The sequence below is a fragment of the Festucalex cinctus genome, chromosome 18 (genome assembly GCF_051991245.1).
Source record: "Festucalex cinctus isolate MCC-2025b chromosome 18, RoL_Fcin_1.0, whole genome shotgun sequence".
Taxonomy (NCBI): Eukaryota; Metazoa; Chordata; class Actinopteri; order Syngnathiformes; family Syngnathidae; genus Festucalex; species Festucalex cinctus.
This window is the reverse complement of record NC_135428.1, coordinates 21774277-21794327: the sequence shown is the minus strand read 5'-3', so window position 1 is coordinate 21794327 and position 20051 is coordinate 21774277. Positions and strand designations below refer to the sequence as shown.

The 20051-nt window shown below is 40.2% G+C and overlaps 1 protein-coding gene and 1 long non-coding RNA gene across 7 annotated transcripts in view; both read left to right on the top strand.

Annotated features, from left to right (window-relative positions):
- The window catches only part of usp25 (ubiquitin specific peptidase 25), a 267458-nt gene that overhangs the window by 57335 nt on the left and 190072 nt on the right, over positions 1-20051 (top strand). The window lies entirely within an intron of this gene.
- LOC144005827 (uncharacterized) lies at positions 13591-18096 on the top strand. Of its 2 annotated transcripts, none has more exons than XR_013279665.1 (3): positions 13591-15965; positions 16309-16473; positions 16641-18096. It is a non-coding gene; the product is annotated as an uncharacterized LOC144005827 (long non-coding RNA). The 2 variants fall into 2 exon arrangements; XR_013279664.1 differs by having other exon boundaries at positions 13602-15965; positions 17514-18096.

The following is a 20051-nucleotide window of genomic DNA, read 5'->3' as shown; positions in this document are numbered from 1 at the left end:
AAAAAAAAAAAAAAAAAAAAAAAGAAATATAGATATTTATTGCATCGTCATGCTTGGGTATCGTTACATCCCTAGTACGGTATTCACAAGGTTTATGCCTCTTAATAGGTACCTTTCTTCTCCACTGTCATAGTTTGAATGTGTGTAGTTTCAGTCAAAAAGAAAATGCTACATGTGATAACGGCTTGAAAGGGAGACGCAATACCACCCATAATTTAGACTAGCATACATTCAGTGCGTCTGATTTACAATCTACTCATAAGTGACTATATTGCATCAAATATGAACATTTTCAATTTTGGACACTGTATAGTTCAAGTTAAAAACAGAAGAATTACAATGGAAACATATTTTTGTTAGCCTGGGCCTCGCTTCACAGGCATATTACGTTCCCCTTCATCTGACAGTTAGTGTAGATTTTCAACATAGAATGGCCAAAACATCCCAAATGAAAATTAAATTGCACTAATGAACTAGCCACTAGAGAGTGCTAGAACTGCACAAATGGAAATCAACCTGATTTTTTTTTTTTAACAGATGTGGTCCTATTAAATATTGTGAACATGACGACGATGATATTGTGGCAGTTTTAATATCACGATATTGCCCTTATCGTTACATCCCTACTACTCTCCTATCTCCTAACCTACAAATTCAGTTGGATTAATTTAGTGTTTTTTCTAAGGTTTAATGTGGAATTTAAAATGTTAATGTTAAAGATTTTTCTAGATTATGCATGCCCTAATAAACACTCCACAGTTTCTTGGTGGGGGAGAGTTGGAGTGGCACCTTGCACGAGCTTGACACAGAGGCTGCAGTTACACTTTAGGCCGGAGGTGACAGTTATGAGTAAAAAAGTTCCACAATGCAACTTTAAGGAAATCGAAATTGGGGCATATCTGGTAGAGCAACCTTAAACATTGTTTCAATATCCGATCATAAACAATGTTTTCAACAGTAGCCATCTGAATATCTGCAGGTCAACTGTTTTCATTTGCATTTGTCTTCTTAGAATTACACAGTTTACAAAAAAGAACAAAATACAAAAATTTACACAAAAATACAAAAAACTGGGACTGGGCCATGCGGCCACTGTCTGACATCACACATTTTCAATGGAAGACATGTCTGGACTAGTGGCAGGTCATTGTAGCGCTCACACTCTTTTATTATGAAGCCATGCTGTTGTGACACGTGCTAAATGAGGCTTGATTGTCACGCGAGGTGCGGAATTAGGACCCAAATGCAGACAAGCCATGGGAGTCTTTCTGTTCAAAAATACAAAGCAACAACTGAGAGCAGGTTTCTGAATCTGAATCTTTGCGCTGATGGCCATGGTCCTTTTCCTTCTTGGCCTGAAAGACACTATATTGTCCATTTCCTAAAACAATTTGAAATGTGGACTCATCAGACCACAGCACACTTTTTCGCTTTGCATCAGTCCATCTCAGATGAGCTCTAGTTCAGAGCAGTCGTCCGTGCTTCTAGGTGTTGTTGGAATATGGCTAATATGGTAGAGTTTTAACTTGTATTTGTAGATGTCAACTGTCTGTGATGACTGACAGTGGTTTTCTGAAGTGTTCCTGTGTCCACGTGGTCAAATCCTTAACACAATAGCCTTCGTCCTTTGTTGCCCCCCATTTTTGCCCGATTTTTTGGAACACGTTGCAGACATCAAATTCAAAATGAGAGAATTTAAAAAAAAAACATTAAAGTTCAGTTTGAGCAATAAATATCTTGTCTTTGTAGTGTACGGTCCAGTGTTTTATCCGTGGGTGATACATTCCATGGCCGCCCGCGATTAATGAATTTCCGCCATGTAGAGGCCACACACACACACACACAAAATCAGTTTTTCTGAATATTTTTTTTATGTTTTACTGAATATTTTTACAAAAAACAGAAAAAAAAATAACTCTGAAAAACAGGGGAAAAAAATTATTCCAAAAAACAGAAAAAAATATTCCAAAAAACAGAGCACCAACTGCTGTTTTTCAGAGTAATTTTTTTTTGGACCTCTGTACTCCAAGTGACTTGTTTCAGACCACTGACCTGTATACATGACTGGATTGCGGATAGCCCATACACAAGCCGTTGAAGTCACAGGGCGGCCATCTTGTTACTCCCACCTCACGAGCAGACTACTGTATAAACTGTACAGTGAGACATATGCAGCTTGTAGGCAGTTAGTATAAAGGCCGGAGGTGGGGTGGGTGTTTTGTTCTGGTTTTTTTTGTTTTTTTTCTTCCTTGTTAAAAAAAATAGTGACCACCCCGGCACAAACCCCCCACCCCGCCTCCGGCCTTATACTAACTGCCTACGAACTGTATATGTCTCATCTGTACGTATACCGTACAGTTTATACAATAGTTGTCTCGCGATGTGTGAGTAACAAGATGGCCGCCCTGTGACTTCAACGGCTTCCATTGGCGTGTATGGGCTATCGGCTATCCAGTCATATATACAGGTCAGTGGTCTGCAACAAGTCATTTGGAGTTCAGAAGTCCAAAAAAAATTACTCTGAAAAACAGAAGTTGGTGCTCTGTTTTTTGGAATAATTTTTTCCCCCCTGTTTTTCGGAGTAGTATATAGTAGTATTATCACTAAAAGTACTTCCAGTTTCTGCAAACATACTTCTGGTTTGCAAGCAAACAGGGCTCGACACTGCGACAAATTCACCCGCAAATGCGGCCAACTGTACAGCCTGTGCTGGTGACAAATTAATGCAGTCGCACGGCGCGAGTACATGTTTAAATGAGTGGTGTAACGGCTCATCTTTGAGCCGTGATCTCTTTGCTTCAAGCGCCACGCTTCGGGTCGTACATCTGCGGAACGCACTGCGGAGGCCGACTTGGAAATAAAAGCCTTCCAAGTGATACATTGATGTCGATGTAATTGCCTTGTTACTTGTATTTTGAAATTGACCCTAGCAGCGCATTTATTTATTTAATTAATTATTTATTTATTTATTTATTAAATCATAGACCGACATAAACATGTTAAATACTACACAAACTACTTACTGGTAACACAATAGATATGACAAGGATTAACATCCTTATAACGTCATTAACTCATTTGCTCCCAAAAATTGATAATTACATTCTATTTTATGTATTAACAGTGTCCCAAGGACGTATTTATACGTTTTTTTGTTTGTTTGTTTTTAATGATAGAGCATACAGAAGGCTTTGATGCAGCTTCTGAACTGAAGAGAACTGTTGAAGCAATGGTAGTTATTACAAAAAGCCAGCAGGTGGCGGCAGAGTATAAGCGATCAACCAGGGAGGGCCCTTTTGCAAACAAGCTGTTTCCCCCACAGTTTTAAATAGATTTGTGAATCATGATGAAACTTAGCTATATTCTAATGCTAATTGCTGCAAAACGGAAACAGATAGAAATATACTTTTTATCCTGATGAAAGAAGAGACTATAATCTTTCTTTTGGTAGGTTCCATGTTTTTCTAAAATAGAGCACAATGTTCTGTGGGCCTTGCAAAAATCAGTCAAAATTCAGTAAAACAGCCGGGAGCAAAGGGGGTTGCTTCAGTGAAAATGGCGGCGAGTGAATGAGTTAACTGCGCCACACAATGCATTCTGGAAACAATATATATGCAAAACAGGTAGATTTAACGCATCCAGAACACATACAGGCAAAGTGTTGCTGCGGCCATTTGTATTCATGTTATTTTTTTGGAACAATATGATTACAGTTTAGCTCCGTAATTTAGGACTGGCCCACAAATAGCGAAAATCTGCGTATAATTTGACGGTAATTGTTTTTAAGTTATATACCATTATTTTACCGGTCCGGCCCACTTGGTAATATATTTAACTCCATGCGGCCCCTGAGCTAATATGAGTTTGACACCCCTGATCTAAACAGTGTAGGCTTTCTATGAATCTACAAAAGCTGGCATAAATTAAGAATGATGGGTGTGAAATCCTGTGATTGGCTGGCAACCAGTCCAGGGTGTCCCCCGCCTACTGCCCAGAGCCAGCTGAGATAGGCGCCAGCACCCCCCGGGACCCTTGTGAGCAATAAGCGGTCAAGAAGATGGATGGATGGATGGGTGTGAAATCACTTTTTTTTTTTTTCCTGTATTACAATCTTTGGTCCACATAGCAGAGGTGGGAGTAAGTCATTGTTTTGCAAGTCACAAGTAAGTCTCAAGTCTTTGCACTCAAGTCCCGAGTCAAGTCTCAAGTCAAGACTGACAAGTCCCGAGTCAAGACTGACAAGTCTGAAGCGAGTCACAAGTCTTACACTTTGAGTTTCAAGTCCTTTCGAATCTTTTGAACAACATCGTAGATTATATTATTTCGGGTTGACCATTAAAGTAGGAGTCAGGGAGTGAACCCAGAGTGGTGCATCAGATTGCCGTGTTTGCAATGTAGTACCAGTGAGTTTACAGTCTCATTAACTACACAGCGAGCAACGATAATTAGACGGTAAACAACTGACATTAGCTTACTTACCGTTCTTTGAGCAACTTCAGACGTTGAACGACGTTTGAAGTTGTTGCCTCACCGTCAGCGATCTAATCTTGGACATACTGCAATTCATTTTTTTGTGAACCACCACGTAGTTTTTGTGCTCAAACTAGTGGTGCAACGGGTCACAAAAGTCATGGATCGGATTGTTAAAGGGGCTGTCTGCCGGATTCACTCAGGAAAATGCACTTTTTAAATACAGGATATACACACTTTAACTTTCTCTCAGTCTACACATCTGTGTTTTTGTTAACCTTTTGTGGTAATTTCATCCTAAACCCCCACCTCCCCAGCCTGTATTTTGCCATTTTGTGTTTGTTTTGTAAACAGCGGGACGTTTCTGTGGAAAGACAGTGTTTACAACCCTCCATTATTTTCACATAAATCACAGAGCGGAGGGGTGGCGTGTCGCAAACGTGGCCGGGCGAACGTGTCAGCTGCGTGACGTCACTCCCCAAATAAGTCATGAGTCCATGTTCAGTGTCAGCACACCAGTGCACATATTATCAAAGCAAGAAACTGATTTTAGCTTCTCGCCGATCCACAATAAGTTTCCAAGGGTCAAGGATCTTCATATCATATTGGGTTAAATTTTGCAACAATTCATTCTTTTGTAGAGATTATGCACAATTGTTTGTGACAGTTTTCCAGTCCACAATCACTGAGTCGCACTATGCTTAACGGACCAAAGAAAAACGTCTTTTGTTGCCTTTGTTTACTCCTCCCACAGTGGGCACATAGACATGCACGTACACGTAATATGGCAGAGCTCCTTATTGATGCAACACTGAAAGTCCTCTTTGTCCACTGTCCCTCTGTTATTTTGTTGAGTGGGTGAAAGCTTGGCCATGACACTGTACTCATTTGTGAACATCTGAATATCAGTAATTAGAAACGCAATGATTTACGCACATGAATTACACCCATCAAAGGACATACTCATACAGGAAGTGCTTATTGCTGTGTATGATAAACCCTGACTAATTGACTGGCAACCCTATGTGAAACAATATTTTTCTCCTTTTTGTTCAAGGGCCTGGTATTCAAAATCTAAATGTTAATAATTAAAGCTATCACTGAGAACTTAGACACTTGCACTCGCATGTTGGATAGAAATGGAATTTATTGTAAATTACCTAGTTTCATATGAAGAAACTGAGCCAACAGCTCATGTTTGGACTGCTTGTCCTCATTAAGGTGGCATGTCAGCTGGAGCCTATCCCAGCTGCCTTTGAGGTGAGAGACCATAGACTCGACTGGTCTAGCCTATTATAGGACACACAGTTTTTGGTCAAGATGAACAATCCGCGGTGGTTATTTTACCGTGACTAACTTGCCGCCTAATTTGACGTAACTTTGTGATGCTAACCCGCTGCTAAGCTAATGTGCTCTTGACGAGACGGCATGCAGATGCTATCGCGCAGCACCCTAAAAGTCCACATTTGTGTGATTCATACTCGCTAGTAATGTCTACAAGCGATCACGGCATTTTCTCGCTCCTCTGATTGACCAGTCAGAGACACTCATGGCAAAATAACCCTCGCAGGAGGGTTGCCAGTCACTGCCTAAACAATCGCTTGGGGAAAAACATTTTTCAATAATGCCTGCAATGTACAAAGCATGACGCCACAAATTGGCTACTACCATATCATTGGTGATTTTTTTTTTTTTTTCCTCTACAACACGAGGGCTCAACCACACAGGAGAAAATAATGAACTGTCTTGACTCGTGCAATTTGCCAGTGACTTCTGAAGGTTTGTGTTTTCTTTGTATTTGCTAAGTAAATGTGCTTCAAGTGCTTTAAGCAGTTACTGTATGTTACAATTAGAACTTGCAGGGTAAAAACTACCTGGACTTGTTCAATTCTCGGTTATTTTAATCACTTTTTAACTCCTAACCACCGGTTAAATTCTTAACCCGTCGTTAACTAACCGACCGCTAAATATGCATTGTTCAAAACATGGTTAGTCACGCTATTTGTTAACGGCACCGTCAAAGTTAACCGTAGTCGTTTACGTCACTGGTTAGCACCGATATATCCCACAATTCCACTTTTTGTTTACCTCCGAGTCCAAATGACCCCTGGCACTCGCCGAAACAGCTGCCCTGGGGCAGGCTGACGTAAGCACGGCTGCCAGTGTGCGCCTGCGGCCCCTCCGACCACCACCAAACATTCGCACCTTTCAGGCACCAGTGTGAGTGGCATGGGAAGTGTCTTGCCCAAGGACACACGACACATGATTTTTGGGGAGAGTGGGGCTCAAACAGCCAACCTTCCGGTTACTGAACGGCCGTGTCACGCCGCCATAGGCGGGCCAGTGTTCACTTTTATTTTGTCAAGTCACTTCCTGTTTTATTTTGAAGTTACTAACCACCCTCTCACCTCAGGTCACTTACCCTTCCTTCTGCTCAGCTCATTACTGGTCCACGTCCATGATTGCTTCCACCTGCCACCAATTACTAAGTCAATAAAAGCCATCATCCACCACCTGCAGTTTGCCGAAGTGTCACAACCCGTGCATGGAAGCGTCCTCACAGCCCTTGTACCACAGTCCTTGTTTTTGCCTTGCCTTGCCTTGCCTTGCGCCTTGCGCCTTGCGCCTTGAGTTTGCCCCTCTTTTTCCTCCCCAGCGGAGCGCCTTTTGTTGTCCCTTTCTTGAGTGCCCTTTTTCTCCTCTCCAGTTTGGAGCTCGTTTGGTTCAGTGTTTTGTCCCTCTGTAAGAGGTGTTTTCTGTTTCTTGTCAATAAACTGCAGCCTATTGAGGCCAACTGTTCACCTGCGCCTGAGTCCTCCATTCTCACGTCGTGTCAGACCGTCTCTACACCCTGAGCCACGGCCGCCAAAAACCTTGAAAACGCTAGGTTTTGGAAACAAATTCATCAATGTTTCTGCTATGTTTTGTAAAGACATATCTAGCTGCATTATCTTACATCCCACAATGTCTAAAAAGATTTTCTGGGTCAAGGCTGTCCTATTTCATGTTTTGTATTCTAGTTGCTGAACTTTTATCATTGAGCATTTCCCCAAATTGCAATATTCATGGTTTATCTATCTTTTACTGTGAGTTAAAGATTTCCCAACTAGCCGACGATACAGTTTTATGTCTTAGATAAGTCTCAAATTAAAATTGCATTCCATTCTATGGGAATTCATTTGGGGATTTTCTGATGCTTCAGGTCGAGAACTCAGTATTAACAAATCTGAGATATTATGTATAATATATAAGACAATTTGTAATTGATATTCTAGTTAAGCAAACTGTTAAATATTTATTCATATTACAAAAAAAAACTTCCGACAGACAGCATCTAAAATTTCCTCTCGAGTCCAACAAGCAAAGTTAATCTTTAACATGTGGTTACAGGGAGATCTTTCAATATTTGAAAGGGTATTGCTGTCAAAGACTGAAGGTGTGTCAAGATTTGTTTATCCCGCTTTATCTCTTTATAAATCATTCACTCTGTAAAGATATTAATAACAATCTGTTTGCGCATTTCGTTTGGGAAAAAAAAAAGTCACCATCTTTAAAAAAAAATATTAGAAGAAGCAAACACATGTTCCAATTAGATTACTGTATTGCACAATAAATGAGAGTTAAGAATAGAGTAAAGAATAAAAATGATCAATGATCAAATGGTCATTTACCTTTTTAACTTTGCCCTCTTTGGTTCATGTTCTCTTTCAGAAGTGTTTTTTGCCTGGTGTTTTGTAAAGAACTGATCCAAGGATGTTTGCTTTTTTTTTTTTTCTCTAACAATCCTTCGAAAATGTCCAAGGCAAACATCATCTTAGTGAGCAATCGCCCGACTGGTGAACACTTTTTCAGGTTGATTCTTTTCAACAAATCTGAAACTTCATGGAAACTTCAGGTACGGCGAGCCATCTTTTTCCCCAAATTTTTTTTTTGCTGTGTGCACAGCGCGCATGCTCAGTGCAAACAAAACCCCTACACCACCGAGCGAATGCTCCCTGCTGCGCACACTCTGCCAATAATGAGAGCGCCACTGCCCCCTAATTTAGTGGAGGTGCAATTGCACTTTATTCTAGGACAGTTAAAAAAAATAAAAATAAAAAAATAAAAAAGCATGTTCCCCGAGGTCAAACGCGCCCCCCTGAGGGGACCCGCCCCATTATTTGAGAAGCACTGGTCTAGCTGAAGACGCTGGGCGAGTGGAGCACCACTGGAAACACGTAACCTCTACTATGTGACTTTGAGCAAATATTTTTTTAAACAAATAACTATAAACTAACTAGGGCGGCACGGTGGGTAGTGGTTAGTACGTCCGCCTCCCAGTTCTGAGGACTCGGGTTCGAGTCCAGGCTCCAGCCTTCCTGGGTGGAGTTTGCATGTTCTCCATGTGCCTGCGTGGGTCTTCTCCGGGTACTCCAGTCTTCTCCCACATTCCAAAGACATGCATGGCAGGTTAATTGGGTGCTCCGAATTGTCCCTAGGTGTGTGCGAGTGTGGATGGTTGTCCGTCTCTGTGTGCCCTGCGATTGGCTGGCAACCAGTCCAGGGTGTACCCCGCCTACTGCCCAAAGCCAGCTGAGATAGGCTCCAGCACCCCCCGCGACCCTTGTGAGGAATAAGTGGTCAAGAAAATGGATGGATGGATGGATGGATGGATGGATGGATGGATGGATGGATAAACTAACTATTTAGATAATTTGAACAAAAAAGTTTACAAAAAAACTGCAGAAAATTTGAATATAAACAATGTATACAACATCAACAACAAACTTAATTGGAAACGCATTGCCTCTGAATGAAGCCCGACGTACAGACGGACTAGTCCGTGCATGTACAACGTCCTCAAATCAACCGTGATTCAAATTTCGACCTTTGTTGTTGTTGTTGTTGTTTTTAAATAAGAAACCAGTTTTCATTTAAAAGATGTGACTGCACCGAATCGTTCCACTTTAAAACATATATCTAGTCTGTATCGATCATTGATGGAAATGCCACATTTAAAGTACTGACAAGTTCATTCCTATGTACAGTATGTAGAAATTACAACAAGAACTTCTTTGCATTATATCGTCTTGAACCTTAACCAAATCATAATCCCGGTGAATCAAACCGAATCGAATCAATCCACTTCAAAATCGGGGCCGGGTGCACAGTTACTGCACCCCATCACTTTACATTTGACCTTGCATGCCTAGATATGTGTGGTCCTGATCTCTGTGTGGCGTGCAAAAAATATATACACAAGAGTGTACATTCAATTTATCCTTGAGAGAACATCCATCCATCCATCCATCCATCCATTTTCTTGACCGCTTATTCCTCACAAGGGTCGCGGGGGGAGCTGGCGCCTATCTCAGCCAGCTCTGGGCAGTAGGCGGGGGACACCCTGGATTGGTTGCCAGCCGATCGCAGGACACACAGAGACGAACAACCATCCACACTCACACGCACACCTAGGGACAATTCGGAGCACCTAATTAACCTGCCATGCATGTCTTTGGATTATGGGAGGAGACTGGAGTACCCGGAGAAGACCCCTTGAGAGAACATTATCAGTAAAATACATACTGTGAGTTTTTCAAAGCTAGTCTGGGCACCGGATCAAGTTCTTCTGCTCTTGCTACCATATTTTGCTCTTGAAATGAAGTCTGACATTTTAAAATGAAATGAAATAACATCAACAAAATTAAATTACTTCCTCTTATAGTAATGTAATCTTTTCCACCATCAGACAGATCTTGACAAGGTCCACTCTGTGCGGATGGGAGTCGGGAACGGGCTGCGACAGGATGTCTGGCAGGAGTTCGAGAGACGCTATGGAAAAATAAAAATGTGTGAGGTGTATGGCTCCACGGAGGGAAACTTGTGTTTCATGAATCACATTGGCAAGAGCGGCACAGTGGGGCGTTCCAACTTCATGTACAGGGTGAGTGGATGGCGTTCCCAATGTCTATTGTAGTAGCACATTGTTACCCAATGTTGTGTGCCTCGGAACACTTGCTAAATCCTAAAGTGGAGAAGCTTGCTTCTGAACAACTAAGCCTTTCGGAAATTCTCCTTATGCACCCAATCATGACACGTGTGTTTCCAATTAACTAACCTATGCAGTTCCAAACATTCTGAGCATTCGTCAACTTCTTTTTTTTCCCATGTCCCAGCTTTTTTAGGAAACATGTTGCAAGCATCAAATTAAAACATTAACTCAGCTTAACTCAACTTTATTTATAAAGCGCTTTAAGAACAGGTGTTGCTGTATACAAAGTGCTGTACATAAACATCAGTTTTGCAGTAAACAAGAACAAAGCAAACATTTTGAAGTGCGAATGCAGGTTTTTTTTTTGTTTTTTGTTTTTTACAAGTAAATACATTACGTTTTGTGAAGCATTGCATTCTAGTTTTATTTACATTTTACACAACTTCATTGGAATTGGGATATGCCTGAAAGATCCAAGTGTGCTCTTCTTGGTAATTATTAGGGATGTAACGATAATGGCGATATCGTGATACCGCAATATTAAAACTGCCACAATATATCGTCGTCGTCATGTCACGATATTAAATGCAGCACATCTGTTAACAAAGTCAGGTTAATTTCCACTTGTGCAGTTTTAGCACCCTATGGTGGCTAGTTCTTTAGTGCAGTTTAATTTTCACAAGGCATGTTTTGGCCCTTCTACGCTTCAAATCCAGAATAATGGTCAAATGAAGGGGAACATGATTGTGAACATAGACATTATGTGTAGGAACTCAATGTGTTCTTGCATGAGTGCATATATATATATATATATATATATATATATATATATATATATATATATATATATATAGAATATTTTTCATTGCTGTAATTTACAAAAACACAATATTGGGTGGTTTTTTTTTAGTATAAGCTAAAAAATTTTCTTTTTACAATATTGTGACATTCTGTTGTATCGCCAACCTCCCCACAATATCGTGATAATTATCGTATCGTGACCTTCATATCGTGATAATATCGTACCATGTTTGGACATCGTTACATCCCTAGTACTTATGCTACAAAGCCTCCTTACCCAGTGTAAAAGATCCTGCATTTGTCTTTTAATGAATCATCAGTGCCACACCACAGCTGTCAATATCTCGAAGCAAACTACGTAGTACAGTAAGCCTGCCTTTAAATTTCTTGAACATATAACATATAACACTTCCTATTTGTCATGATATATTCCTGATGGCGAACCGCAACAAAGATATGTGTGCCACCTAATGGTGAACGATGTGATTACAACTTACAACTGTAGTAGGGGAAACATTTTTATAATTCCGCTGCAAAAATGTTTATTTAGAGTGTTGTATGCAGGTCACGTGGCCTGCGAGCCGCCAGTTGCTCATACCTGAGCTACATATTTACAATAGCTCTTCTTGACAAGCAGAAAGCAGAACAGGGTAATCCAACTTCAGCCATTGAACAGCCCCCCCCTTCTTATCTCATTCTTGATGCACTGATGCTATGTTTACACCTTGCGCGAAATGAACTGTGGCGTTGTGTGCCTCACACGAGTGTGTTTGTGGATGTTCATTTCATTTGTGCAGTTGCACTGCATATAAATACAGGAATAAATCTGACACTGACCTGAATATGTGACATAACCAAAATATGAAACATGAGGCATTTGGATGTTTCAATATCTGTCAAATGCATTTTAGTTTGACGAAAGAACAATTAAGTAAAATAAAGTACATTTATTGAATGATTTAACATAAAAGATATTCAGAACAGTTGTAAATCAATTCAACATTAAATACAGAAAGTGTCAGAACCGCCCAAAACTGTCCCTCAAGCGTGGTATCATTGATCAGTAAAATATTTTGCAAATATATCTGGCGGCCCTGTCAATCTTTACGTCATATGAACCTACGGAGTGCAAACTGCGACAACTATATATCAGTAAATAAGCTGATGCTGCACCTCACCAAAAAATGCTATGATGTGCGATCAACTGAAAAAGTTAGTGTAGAACCCTGCAGACACCGATGCCCCCAATGAGGAATTAATGTCTTTTGGCCCCTGCCACTACGGGGCACGACGTGAAAATAAATCTACCTAATTTTCACAACCCAAAGTTGGCCGACCCCTGCTGCTGAAAAAAAATCCTTGATGAAACATTGACTTTAGGCTATAACTTCTATAAGTGACCATTTTGTGCAAATAGTACAATGTCAGGTGTTTCACATGTTCTTGTGATGATTTACGTCGCCCGATACACAGTGTTTTAAGTATATATGTATATATATATATATATATATATATATATATTAGGCGTGTGAATTGCCTAGTACCTGACGATTCGATTCGTATCACGATTCACAGGTCACGATTTGATTCGATACCGATTAATCCCGATACGAATTTATAAGTCGATTGTTGCGATTTTTTTTCATTCAAATTTAGAAAATACTAATCAGTAAGCTTGTAGAGTGTAAGATTTATATGAAAATGTATTATTTATTTATCTGAAATTTCAGTCTTATAGAGGTTGTAATCTGTTTCATGTTTGAACAGCATTAAAATAAAATATTATGGCTTAATGTTCCGTTCATATAACATTCTTCCATGCTCAAGGTGTGAATCCTAACCCGAAGTCAGACGTTTTGTTGAATATTTTTCCATTAAAAATGGAAGTTTAAAAATCGATTCACACACACAAAAAAAAAAAAAAAAAAAAAGGCAATGATGATAAGACGTTGAATCGGTAAGACTACCGAATGAACAATACTGAGCTCTTAAAAAAAAAAAAAAAAAAAACGATTTTTTTTTAATCGATTCGAGAATCGCGCGATGTCGTATCGCGATATATCGCCGAATCGATATGTTTTAACACCCTTAATATATCTTAATATATATATATATATATATATATATATATATATATATATATATATATATATATATATATCCCGCGACCCTTGTGAGGAATAAGCGGTCAAGAAAATGGATGGATGGATATATATATATATATATATATATATATTACTGTTGTTCCGATACCGATACTGGTATCGGCAGAGGTGCCGATACTGCATTAATACAGTGGTATCGGTATCGGTGAGTACTCACAAGTAACATGCCGATATCATTAATTCCAACGCTAATATAGGATTTTGGTTGCAGCATCTTGTGTCTTGCTGGTGCACGACATTCACTTATATGTGACATGCTCACTGCATGCCGATCTAAGATATCCTATTGGCCCTTGAATGTTCTGAACCAATAGCAGGACAGAATGATTGACAAAATGAAACATCCAAGTACTGGTGAGTCTATTTACTTGCTGTTGAACTGTATCGAGCTAACAGCAGTGTTTGTGTTGACTCGCAAAAGTGCTCTACAGAGCAAGATTTGTTACATAAAACGAACGTCGGAATTACAACTGGCTGGAAATCGTTATGTTCGTGACTGAGTTGTGTGTTTTGTTTCAAACGGGATCTTGGTTTAACGCGATGATATTCGATGTTAGCATAGAACCACTTAAGTCTTGTAAAACTCTTAGGCAGGTAAATCCCCCTCAAAATAACGGTGGAACGTCTGCAACTAAAGCGCATCTTGTCCGTTTCATTTGAAATCCAGTGTGGTGGTGTTTAGAGAACGTGAATGAAAAGATGAGGTGCATCAGAGGAGAATCAGTGAAGCTCAATCACACATCATGTACACAGAGTACATGATGATGGACCAGAAGATGGCGCATGGGCGTGCATCAGAAGGCGCTGCCTGCCCTCTTTCTGAGCCGGCAGTTTTTAAAACTCTGTGCGGGACGACAATTGTGGTGGATGAACTGTTGCACTTTATTTCAATGAAAATGAGGATTCTTAGTCATGATGAAGTTGTTTTGTTGGCGACAAACAACTTTTCTTCTGCCTGGATTGAAAAATCTAAGGGCTTCCTGTTTGAAACCTGCCCGACGACAACGCAGCGTAATATTAAACATATCGGGCGGGATAAAGATGCTAAAAATGTTAAGGCTTGCCTGAGTCTGTTTAATGAACTTGGAGAAAACATTCCCACATTTGTCTCGCATTATTTGGACAAGCTTCCTCCTGTTGGATTTGGCAATATGGACGCTTCTGCGCTGCTCAGTAGAATGGAGCACCTAAGCAGCGAAGTTGCTGGACTAAGGAGGACCATTGAAGCACAGGTGACTGTGAATGAGGACATGTCAGCAGTCACTACAGCTATGACCCATCGGCTGGCTGTTATCGAGGAGGCCCGTAAATCAGCCACAGCCTTGGATTCGGGTGCTATAGACGCTTCCTTGGGGGAAAAGGTGCAAACGCCCGCTGATCTTGTTCACCCTGAAGTGGCACCTGAAGTGGCGCCGGCAGCTTCTACTGCGGCAGCTTCTACTGCTACAGCGGCTGCAGCAAGCTCACAGCCTCGGACGCCAAGATCGCCGCCGTGGAGTACCGTGGTGCGCAAAGGGCATAAAAGGTCTTCAGCACAGTTGCGCCACCCCCCGTAATGAACCAGCACCAGCTCGGGGGAAACGAATGCAAAGGAATATGGGGATTATTGGCGCAGACACAGAGACAAAGATTCCAGTGATTACTACCAAGCGGGTGAGTGTGTTTGCTACTAAATTCTCCCCGCTCCTGGATGCTGTCACTCTGCGTAACTATCTTGCTGAGAAGATGGCCAACACATCTGTGACCTGTCGGAAGCTTGACTCGGCCGGCAGTAGATTTGGCTCGTTTCATGTCACGGCAGAATGTAAGGAGGTGGATGATATGTACAGTCCTCAAATCTGGCCGGCTGGGATTTACGTCCGTCGATTCTACGAGGCTCGTGGGCCCAGAGCCTCTGCTGTAGGTGGTCCCGTGGGGACTCAAGATCTTGAGAACCTCGTGCGTAATGGGGATCCGGAGCGCTCTGTGCGTAATGGTGATGTGGAGGGCCCTGTGCGTCATGGAGCTGCAGATGCTGTCATTTAGTCTTGCATGTGGATATTAGGCCGTCAGGTCACACACGTTTTCGTTCAGTTTCGCTCCACTACCAGGGGCACTAAATAATCTTTACTTCATAAAATAGATTTATCAGTAGTAAGTAAGAATCCGTGGAGTTCACCCTGTGAAAACCCGCCAATTTTGTGTTTTCGGTGGTAAAACCCCGGCACTATTTTGCGATGAGGCGCAGTGATCTCTGGTGTGGGCGTAGTGCCATTAGGTCGGTAGTGGTGTGATTTAGGTCACATGAGCCAATCAGGTAGCTGCTGCTTTCTCCTCACCATAGCAACCGCAAAACAAAAATGGCGACCACAACGTCGGAGAGCGAAAGGAGAAAAAAAGTTAGAAAGAAAGTAGTGAAAAAACTTCGTTCCCGTTCAGGTTTGCCCATCGCTTCAGCTGGCCCCGTTCTTCCAGCCATCTGCATCATTTGTAAAAATACATTTCAAAGTATACTCGTCTGGGATTGGAAGGCACACGGAAGAGGGATCATCTCGCCAAAGCAGAAACATTGTCAGCAGGTATGTGCTACACACACGCGTGCCCATTTCTGTTATTAATGTGACCGATATTTAGTATAGGGCTGAAAATAATTTTTTGCTAGGTTAAGTTTTAAGGCTATAGTTTATTAAAAAGGCGAGCTGCTGAATGATTTATCGAGTGAATCCAACAGTTGTTACCAAACTCGAGTTACCTGTGCCCATCAGAGTCATAATATAGTCACAGCTACACACTCCCTTTTCCCCAAACTCTCTCTCATCAACCTCAACAAACACTTTACTTTACTTAAATCTGTGATGTGCATATACTGTAAAGAGGTGATGTGACAATAACACTTATAATGTAATTCTTTTTTGTCTAAAGGCGGGTTGGTTGCTGCAGGCCGCTGAGATGAAGCAAGACTGTTCCATTCTTCTGCATATTCAAGACAAAAGACTGTGTCACAATGGAGGTGCAATTTTGTTTCAGAGATTACACAAGGTTCTTAAAGGCAACAGCAACAGAAACAGCAACCAGGGACAAACAAATGTGAGTTGTTACATTGCACTATTTCATTGTCACTTTGCTAAAATTACACATTTCAAAAGTAAAGCATTGGTCAGCAATATGTCACTTGTATTCTGTTTACATTTCGAGACAGCATTAATTAGAAAGCATGACTCTGCACATATTAAGTGAGTGTGTGTGTGTTTTAGACAACCCAATGCTGAGAGCTACAAATTATTTTTGTGAACAAGTAATCCGTCAAAGGATTATAGTTGACAAAGATGTGATGAGAATGGACAAGCTAAGGGGTTTGTGAACAGTGTTAATAAACACGGGGATCTTGATGCTTCAGACTACAGGTAACATATAAATCATTGAAACACATTTATGAAATCTATGGGGAGAGATTTGTCTAAAATCTCACTGTTTCAGAGAAAAATAGTTTGCTGACAAGCTCAATTTAAGTTAAAAATAAATAAATAAATAAAATTGATTCTCTAAAAATGAAAACCAGTTGGTTGTTAATTATTACATGCAAATGTGTTTTTTTGTCTTCTGTATTTATAATTGTTCTTTGACCAAGAAAGTATATAGGCCTATCGGTATATTTGTATTTCTATCCAAATATACAATTATTCACTAGAATTTTCAGTAGGATATCCAAATACCAAAATATTCGATAGCTGCAACACTAATAATACTAATTTTGAGTTGTGGCACGCCCACACGAGTTATTTTACCACACACCCATGTCAAAACTAGCTTACTGCACACACACACTGCACCCCAACTTCAAATTTTTGCTAACGTCATAATAATAATAATAATAATAATATATTATAAATTTTGTTGGATCCAAAAGCAACTTGCATAATTATAGTTTCATATGATTGTAATTGTCTTATTTTCAAATGTTTAAATATTTTCTTGATTTGAACAAAATATAATTGTTTAGAATAATCTTGATTTCAATTATTACCAAAATAATTGTGATGATTATTTTTTTCCGTAATAGAGCAGCCCTAGTCTGATGTGAATATGTGTATCTTGTGCTCATCTTTCCCTTCAATTTTCTATTTCAGGCAGGATATACTGAAACGAAGATTGAGGTGTGATTTCCCCCAGCTGGTTTTTCACACCCCTTTCCAGCAACAACTCTGAAATGGTTTTTGTAGAGACATTATCAACAACTGACAAACTTTTAGACAGGGTACCTCACTCATCAGATACATCAACTACTGAGTCTACTGACGTAAGCCAAGAAAGTGACACTAACACATAGCTGGTACAACATCAGGTTGGAAAATCACAGGGCATACGAGGACACTTTAAAATGCAGGGCTGTAAAATCTATGTAAAATCTGCCATTTTGTTTGTTTCATCATCAAGATGTTAACTCTCCATTTTAACACTTTTCAAGCAAAAATAAAAATGTCTCTATTCCGTTTTTCCACAACACAGACCTTTGTTAAATTGGTCTGCCAAAAAAAAAAAAAGAGAGCTGTTCCAATGAAGTTCCAAAGGTTTTATTGTGAATGCACATTTGATTTTTTTATTATTATTATTTTTTTATTACTATTTTTTGGGTAGGGGGTGGGGGGTATAAATGACATGCTGTGATGACACAATCTGATACTTTAATAAATATTCTATATGTTATAATAATCTGGGCTCTGAATGCATCTATTTCCATCTAGTCCATTTTGCCTTGTTCCAGGTTTGTGGTGCATTGTAGTATTTTTGGCCGATGTATGCTGCTTCTTGTGTACCTTTCATTACGTAATAGGTTGTGAATTGTTTTCATATATGAAACATAAACATAGCTAAATGTAACATCCGTGTGCTGGTTTCACTTCTAGTTGAAGCGTTTTTTTGGCACAAATTTAATATATTTAATTATCTAAATTCACATGATTGCACCAAACCACCAATACTTGTTTCTGATGTTAGGTACATGTATTTATAACATCTGGGAATGATTTTCTGTTGCCAAATTTAATCTAAGACGTTTTACAACCAAAAACTGCAGCACAAGATTTTCGTTTTTTATTTACCTATATATGCATTTCTGGCTTGTGACAAAATTGGGGCAGGAAAACATTGGGTGAACTTTTAACCCAAAGTTCAGAAGGGTATTATCTATCAAAAAATGCATTGAACAAGTAGTGCCCAGACAGTGGAGCGAAACTCATTTTCTAGGCACTTTTTTGGGGTTCACCCCACGGCCTATATGTCCTATAATTGTCGCGGTCTGCGCCTGGGTAACAGCGAGGGAGACAGAACCCGACGACTAGTGGTTGATAACCTGCTGCAAAGATGTGACATTGTTTGCTTACAGGAGACGTTTCTCTCCAAACAGGACTTGGGGGGATTGAACTCTGTTAATGAAAACTTCTATGGCGCCGGGGAATCTACTACTGACTTGTCTCAATGCATCATCAGAGGGAGGATTCCTGGGGGTGTGGCCATCTTGTGGCATAAAAGGCTTGATCCAATGATTACTGTGATCAGACTTGAAGTAGACTGGTGCATTGGCATTCAGGTTAAGACAAATAATAGAGAGTTTGCTATTTTGAATGTATATACACCTTATGAGTCTAGACTCAATGATGATGAATATCTGAACAGGCTTGCATTTATCAATTCCTTTGTTTGTGACAATCTGTCATCAAGCATTTTTGTTTTGGGAGACATGAATGCTAATATTTTAGATAATAATTCTGTGTTTTCCAAACATATGACTCAGTTCTGTGAGGATAACAACTTAATTTTGTCTAGTCAAGAGTTTTTACCTGCTGATAGCTTTACCTATATCATTGAGGCCTGGCACTCAACATCTTGGCTTGATCACTGTATTAGTACTGCTGATGCTCATGCTAGCATTAGTTCTATGAAGATTGAATATGAAACATCTATGTATGACCATGTACCTCTTCTTATGTCTATTGAGTGTGAGAATCTTCCAGAGTTGTCTCAGGAAGTGAGTACAGCCCATAACCCGAAACTAGACTGGTCTAAACTCACAACTGAGGATTTGTTATTGTATTATGGGAGGGCAGATAGCCTGTTGAGTGATGTGTGTTTACCTAAGGACTCCATTCTCTGTATGGATGTGAACTGTAGTCTAAGTACACATCGTGAGGACCTGTGTACTATGTATGATGGTATAGTGGGAGCTCTGATTGAAGCCAGTATACCTTGTATCAGCCACCAGTGTAAAAGACAAATGATTAAACCAGGATGGAATAGACATGTGGCCACCCATCATTCTGCAGCTAAGGAGGCCCATAAGGCATGGGTCCTCTCAGGCAGACCTCCAGAGGGGCCCGTACTTGAATATAAAAAGTTAACTAATTCTATTTTTAAATACGCTGTCCGTTTTATTAGTAAACATGAGCAGGTAATGAGAGCAGACTATGGCTGAAAAGCTTTTGAATAGTGATTTAATTGGCTTCTGGAAAGAGGTGAAAGCCTCCAATAGGGTGCACACCTCTACCAAATTCCATAGAAGGTGTCTCCGGAGCTGAGAATATCGCTGAGCTGTGGAGGCAACATTATTCTGATCTATTTAACTGTGTTGATAGTGAGATATATAAAGTAGGTAATATTGCTAATTACGA